The sequence below is a fragment of the Sus scrofa genome, chromosome 6 (genome assembly GCF_054392235.1).
Source record: "Sus scrofa isolate SSC_HxYL_T2T_F1_AM1 chromosome 6, Sscrofa_HxYL_maternal_Yorkshire_Landrace_v2.0, whole genome shotgun sequence".
Lineage (NCBI taxonomy): Eukaryota > Metazoa > Chordata > Mammalia > Artiodactyla > Suidae > Sus > Sus scrofa.
In genome coordinates this window covers 56,071,191-56,077,909 of record NC_139388.1, presented here as the reverse complement: position 1 = coordinate 56,077,909, position 6,719 = coordinate 56,071,191, and positions in this window count along the sequence as shown.

The following is a 6,719-nucleotide window of genomic DNA, read 5'->3' as shown; positions in this document are numbered from 1 at the left end:
CTGGCAGCTGTAGCTCCAATTCAACCCCTAGCCTGAGAACTTCCATATGTCACAGGTGTGGCCCTAAAAAGACAAAAAAAGAAGGAAAGAAAGAAAGGAAGGAAGGAAGGAAGGAAGGAAGGAGGAAGGAAGGAAGAAAGAAAGAAAGAAGGAAAGAAAGAAAGAAAGAAAGAAAGAAAGAAAGAAAGAAAGAAAGAAAGAAAGAAAGAAAGAAAGAAAGAGAGGAAAGTAGAAATACAGAGAGACAGAGAGAGAACAGATATGAATCGAGAGATGGAGATGTTGAGGATGGAGATGGGTGGACTGGAGGGCGAGAGAGCCCGAAAGGTGGGGCCCTGGGAAGCGATAACGAGGCTGGAGCCTGGAGCTGAGCAGCCCGCTGGGGTTCAGAGACCCCCACCCCACCCCCAGTACCCTCATCATTGTTTCCAGGAGGACACAGGGCAGAACAGAGAACCAGGGGTGCACATGGAGGACAGGAGGGGGCCACCTGGGTCTCTGACTGGCCCCCTGCCCATCTCAGGCCCCCCGGGAGCTTTTATAGTTCCCCTGGGGTCTGGGGAGGGGGCAGCGGGGCCACAGAAGTCGCCACCCTACAGTGCCCACACTCAGGGCTTCTGGAAAGGGCAGGCGGAGAAGAAGCTGGGCCCGCTCCCTTTGCCCTCTGGCCTCTCTGTCATCCATCTCTCTCCATGCCACCTTCTCTCCTTTTGGTCCAAATCCCTCCTTTCTCCTTCTCTCCAAGCCCACGTTCTGTTGGCTTGTCTTCCTCTCTTGTTGGCTGGACTGTCTTTTCTCCTCTCTTCCCTCCAGGTTTCCTTCCACCCCCACCTCATTTCTCTTGCTCACTCCTGCTCGCTCCACCCTCCTCCGTCTCTTTGTGCCTGATTTGAAGCTTTCTTCTTCCTTGTCCTTCTTTTCCTGTCTCCTCTCAGGGCTTCTGGCTGCTTCCCTCTCTCATGTCCCCGGGGCCCCAGATCTCCAGACTGCTGTTCCCTCCACCCCAGCCATGACCAGGCAGTGCCCCCCCCACCTCAGGATGCGGCAATGGGAAGGAAGTAGGGGGCCTGTGCCTCCCCCTATGGGGCTGCCCAGCTGAGAAGAGCCTGCAGGGAGCAGGCAGGGGCCTGGAGTGCCGGCAGATGGTGCAGGAGAAATGAGGCAGAGAGAGATGGGGAGAGGAGGGGCCCACAGGGACTGAGGCCAGAAAGGCTTGGCTGAGATGGCCCCCTGAGATTCGGGACTGTGTCGACAAGGCCTGAAAGACAGACAGACAGACAGACAGACAGACAGACACACACACACACACACACACACACACACACACATGGAGAAAGAGATCCAGAGAGTGTCAGAGATGGCAATACAGAGACTGAGAGACACACATCTGGATGCATGGGCATCCAGAGAGAGGCAGAGAGACAGACAGAGAGTTAGAGCGAAAGTAGATGAGACTAGGAGCCTGGGACATAGGGACACAGGATCCAATGAAACACCAGGAGACAGCGCTACACACACACACACACACACACACACACACACACACACACACAGATATGAACCAGAGAAAGACAGGAACCCAGAGACAGATCCAGAGACAGGGGCTTAGAGAGACCTACACACACAAAATGGGATCCAGGAGTTCCCACTGTGGCACAGCAGAAATGAATCCGACTAGGAACCATGAGGTTACAGTTACTATCTCTGGCCTCATTCAGTGGGTCAAAGATCTGGCGTTGCCAAGAGCTGTGATGTAGCTCCCAGATGCGGCTCGGATCCCACTTGCTGTGGCTGTGGTGGAGGCCGGCGGCTGTAGCTCCGACTGGACCCCTAGCCTGGGAGCCTCCTTAGGCCATGGGAGTGGCCTTAAAAAGCAAAAAAAAAAAAAGAAAGAAAGAAAAAAAACAGGATCCAAGAGAGAGACAAAGAGACATGAGACCCAGAGAAAGGTAGGTAGAGACGTGGCTAAACACAGAGATGGGGACACAAAGACAGCAAGGCGAGAGGACAGAGAAAGCGACCCGGAGAGACAAGATCTGAGCGACATAGACCCAGAGACAGGTATCCAGAGACAGGAGCAGAGACAGAGATGAAGAGATTGTGCAGAGACAGAGACAGGGAAGGCAGAAAGATGGGGTGGGATAAACTCTCTCAAAGGCACCATCAGGCAGAGATGAGGCCTGGCTCCCCTCGCCCTCTTCTTGGAGGGGGGTGCTCCTCCGACCCGTCTCTCCCCCTCCTTCCCCACCCCCCCAGCACATCTCCATAGCAACCGTCCCAGATCCTGAGCGCAAATATTGTTCTGGACAGAAGCAGCGGGGCTGTGTTGACATAATCTCTTGCTGGTGGGGTGGGGGCTGCAGGGGACTAGGAGGCCAGGATGGGGGACAGGAGAACAGAGGGGCTCTCAGCTGGAGCCCCACAGACAGCTCCACACTCCCCCGGGTCCTCCAAATCTAGCTGCAAATCTCCCCGCCCTGGGAGGAGCCGCTTAGAAGCTCAAACCTGGAGCCCCTTGCTGCCCCCTAGTGGTGGTGGGGGAGCCCTGAAGCACCTTTACCAGCATCAAGGCAGGCAGGTCGCCCTAGGCATTTACCTCCTGTGTTTTGTTTGGTTTTCTCTTTTTAGGGCTGCACCTGCGGCATATGGAAATTCCCAGGCTAGGGGTCGATCGACCTACACCACAGCTCAGGGCAACGCCGGATCCTTAACCCGCTGAGCAAGGAGGCCAGGGATCCTACCCGCATCCTCATGGATACTAGTCCTTTCCTTGAGCCACAACCGGAACCCCGCCTCCTGGTGTTTTAGAATCTGGCTTCTCCTCTCTCTTTCCCCAACCCCTGCTCTGCTCCGGGACCATTCTCTCCCCATTCTGCTCCCCTAGTCGTGCCCCCTCTCCCTTCTATCCACCCTTCAACTGCTCCAGGACAGCCAGGCAGTGAGAGTGCTCCTGCTAAAGCACGAACCTGCCCCTGTCCCTTGCCTGCTCGAAACCTGCCATGGCTCCCCTGTGCCCTCAAGAGAAAGCTCAGCCTCCTCTCCACTGCCTTCCAGGCCTTTGCTGAGCTCTCCAGCTAACCTTAGTTCCAGCACTTTTCTCAACCTCAAATACTCCCACCCAATTTTTGAGCTAGGCTCTTCCAATCCTATCTCCAAGGTTACTCCACAAATAATGATGTCTGCGACCTACACCACGGCTCATGGCGACGCCGGATCCTTAACCCACTGAGCAAGACCAGGGATCGAACCCACATCCTCATGGACACTCTGTCGATTCTTGACTCCCTGAGCCACAACAGGATCTCCACATGTTTCTTTTAAAATTAGAGTTTTCTCTGGATATATGCCCAGGAGTGGGCTTGCTGGATCATCTGATAACTTTATTTTTAGTTTTTTAAGGGACCTCCATATTGTTCTCCATAGTGGCTGCACCAATTTACATTCCCACCAATAGTTACTACTAGTTAATAATACTAATAGGTACCATATATTGGGCATTTTATATGTATTTCTCTCACTTGATCCTCGTAACACACCTGTGGCAGAGGCATTTTCATCTCCGTTTTGCAGATGAAGAAACTGAGACTCAGAAATGGGCAGTAGGAGTTCTCTTTGTGGCTCAGCAGTTAACGAACCCAGCTAGGATCCATGAGGATGCGGGTTCGATCCCTGGCCTCGCTTCAGTGGGTTAAGGATCCAGCATTGCCATGAGCTGTAGTGCAGGTCGCAGACACAGTTCAGATCTGGCGTTGCTGTGGCTGTGCTGTAGGCTGGCAGCTGTGGCTCTAGCCTGAGAACCTCCATATGCTGCAGGTGCGGCGCTAAAATAGCACAAAAAAAGAAAGAAAGGAAGAAAGAAAGAAAGTGGAAGTAACTTGCTCAAGATGACAGAGCTCTTAAGTGACGAATCAAGGACCTAGTTTCCACACCAGATACATAAAGAAAGACAGAGACAGAGATGAGAGAGAAAAGCAGGAGGAGACCTAGGAGAGAAGGAAACTGAGAGACAGAAAGAAAAGACAAAGCCTGACTGTGAGCCCTGACCCCTCCCCATTCTGGTCACCGGGCCTTTACCATGAAATCACTCATAATAAAACTAGCTCCAGGGATTTCCCGTCCTGGCTCAGCAGTTATGGAACCCGACTAGCATCCATGAGGATGTGGGTTTGATCCCTGGCCTCGCTTAGTGGGTTAAGGATCTGGTGGCGTTGCCATGAGCTGCGGTGGAGCTTGCAGACATGGCTCGGATCCCTTGTTGCTGTGGCTGTGGCCCTCATTTGACCCCTAGCCTGGGAGCCTCCATATGCCGTGGGTGCGGCCATCAATAAAAAGACAATAAATAAATAAATAAATAAATAAATGCAATAGTTTGTATCTACTAACCCCAAGCTGCCAATCCATACCACACCCGCCTCCTTCCTCTTGGCAACCACAAGTCTGTTCTCCATGATTGTGAGTCTCTGTTCTGTAGATAGGTTCATCTATGCCATATTTTAGATTCCACATATAAGCAATATCACACGGTATTTTTCTCTCTCTCTCTCTCTTTTTTTAGGGCCACACCTGCAGCATATGGAAGTTCCCAGGCTAGGGATCTAATTGGAGCTGTAGCCTCTGATCTACACCACAGCCACAACAACGCAGGATCCGAGCCTCATCTGCCAGCTACACCATAGCTCATGGCAACGCTGGAGGCCAAGGCCTGGGATTGAACTATGTCCTCATGGATCCTAGTTGGGTTTGTTACCACTGAGGTACAACGGGAACACCTTTTCTTTCTCCTTCTGACTTACTTCACTTAGTATGAGAATCTGTAGTTGCATCCATGTTGCTGCAAATGGTGTTATGTTGTTCTTTTTATGGCTGAGTAGTATTCCATTGTGTATATGTACCACATCTTCTTAATCCATTCCTCTGCTGATGGACATTTAGGTTGTTTCCACGTCTTGGCTACTGTGAATAGTACTGCAATGAACATAGAGGTGCACATATCTTTTTTTTTTTCTTTTTTTCTTTTTTTTGGGGGGGGGGCCGCACCCACAGCATATGGAGGTTCCCAGGCTAGGGGTCAAATTGGAGCTACAGCTGCCAGCCTTCACCACAGCCACAGTCACAGCCAGAGCAAAACCAGATGCAAGCCACATCTGCGACCAACACCATAGCTCATGGCAACGCCAGATCCTTAACCCACTGAGCGAAGCCAGGGATCGAACCAGAAACTTCCTGGCTCCTAGTCGGATTCATTTCCGCTGCGCCATGACAGGAACTCCTGCATGTATCTTTTCGAATGAAAGTTTCGTCCATTTATACCCAGGAGTGGGACTGCTGGATCTTATGGTAGTTCAATATTTAGTTTTCTGAGAGACCTCCCTTGCTTTGTTTCTATCAGTAACAAAATTACCTGTGATCAGAGCATGATAGTGGCCCACATCTAATTTAGTCATCGCTTGGAACCCATTATTGATCTTACATAGTAGGTGTGCCCTGGGAAATGCATAGGGGCTGCTATCATTTCTGTGTGCCTACTGTGTGCCAGGTGCTGTACTCATGTGCGATTTACACCTGTGGCCTCCGTGGGGCTCATGGAGGATACAGTGACAAACGGCCAACATCTTCCCGCAGCCCTGGAGGTCCTCTTACCTCCCTGACGTCATCTATCTCCTGCTCTCCTCTTCCTCCACAGCTCCATCCTCACTGTTGTTCTCGTTGCCCCAGGAATATGCCAAAGTCACAGCTGCCTCTGGACCTTTGTACTTACTCTTCCCTCTGCCTGAAAAGCTACCTCCCACCTCCCGTCCATGTGTGATTCTTTCATGCTTGTCACTCACTTCTCAGCTCAAATGTCACTTCCTCAGTGACCCCGGTCTCCCTAAATTGCCTCATCCTCTCATCTTTCACCATATCACTCGCCTTATCTCTGTAATGCCAAGGGCTGAAATTATCTTACTGGCTCCGTGCCTATTTCTTCATCTGTAGAATGGTGATGAAAATAGGGCTTGTGGTGAAGACAACTAAGCGCTTGGCACATAGCAGTGCTCCATAAGTGTTAGCTGGTGTTATTTGTTTTGTCTGTTTTGGTTTACCATCTGTACCAACTGCAAGGTCCATGAGAGAATACTCTGGGGCTGACTTGCTACTGACACTCCAGGACCTAGAACAGAGTTTGGCACATACGAGGCACTCAGTAAACTTTTTTTTTTTTTTTTTTTTGTCTTTTTAGGGCTGCACCTGAGGCACATGGAAGTTCCCAGCTAGGGGGTCCAATGGGAGCCATGGCCGCAGGCCTATGCCACAGCCACAGCAAGGTCAGGTATGAGCCACATCTGTGACCTACACCACAGCATGTGGCAATGCTCCCACTGAGCGAGGCCAGGGATTGAACCTGCATCTTGATGGATACTAGTCTGGTTCTTAACCTGCTGAGCCACAACGGAACTCCCAGTAAACACTGTTAAACGATATGACCTCACACTTTCCGGATGTGGAAACAGGTTCAGGGTCACAACCAGAAAGTGGTGGAGTCAGGATTCAAACCCAGGTCAATCTGGTTTCAAAGCCCTGGGCTTCCAAGGTCTGCCTGTGTCAAAGGCAAGTCTTTTCTGCTTTGGGCTCCTGCCTATAAAGCACGGTCTGGGTCACTTCTAGGGGTTGAGCTTCAGTGGGGACTTGGGGAAGGTGGTCCAGTATTCTTTAAATCCATTGTCAGGTTTTGTACCCTC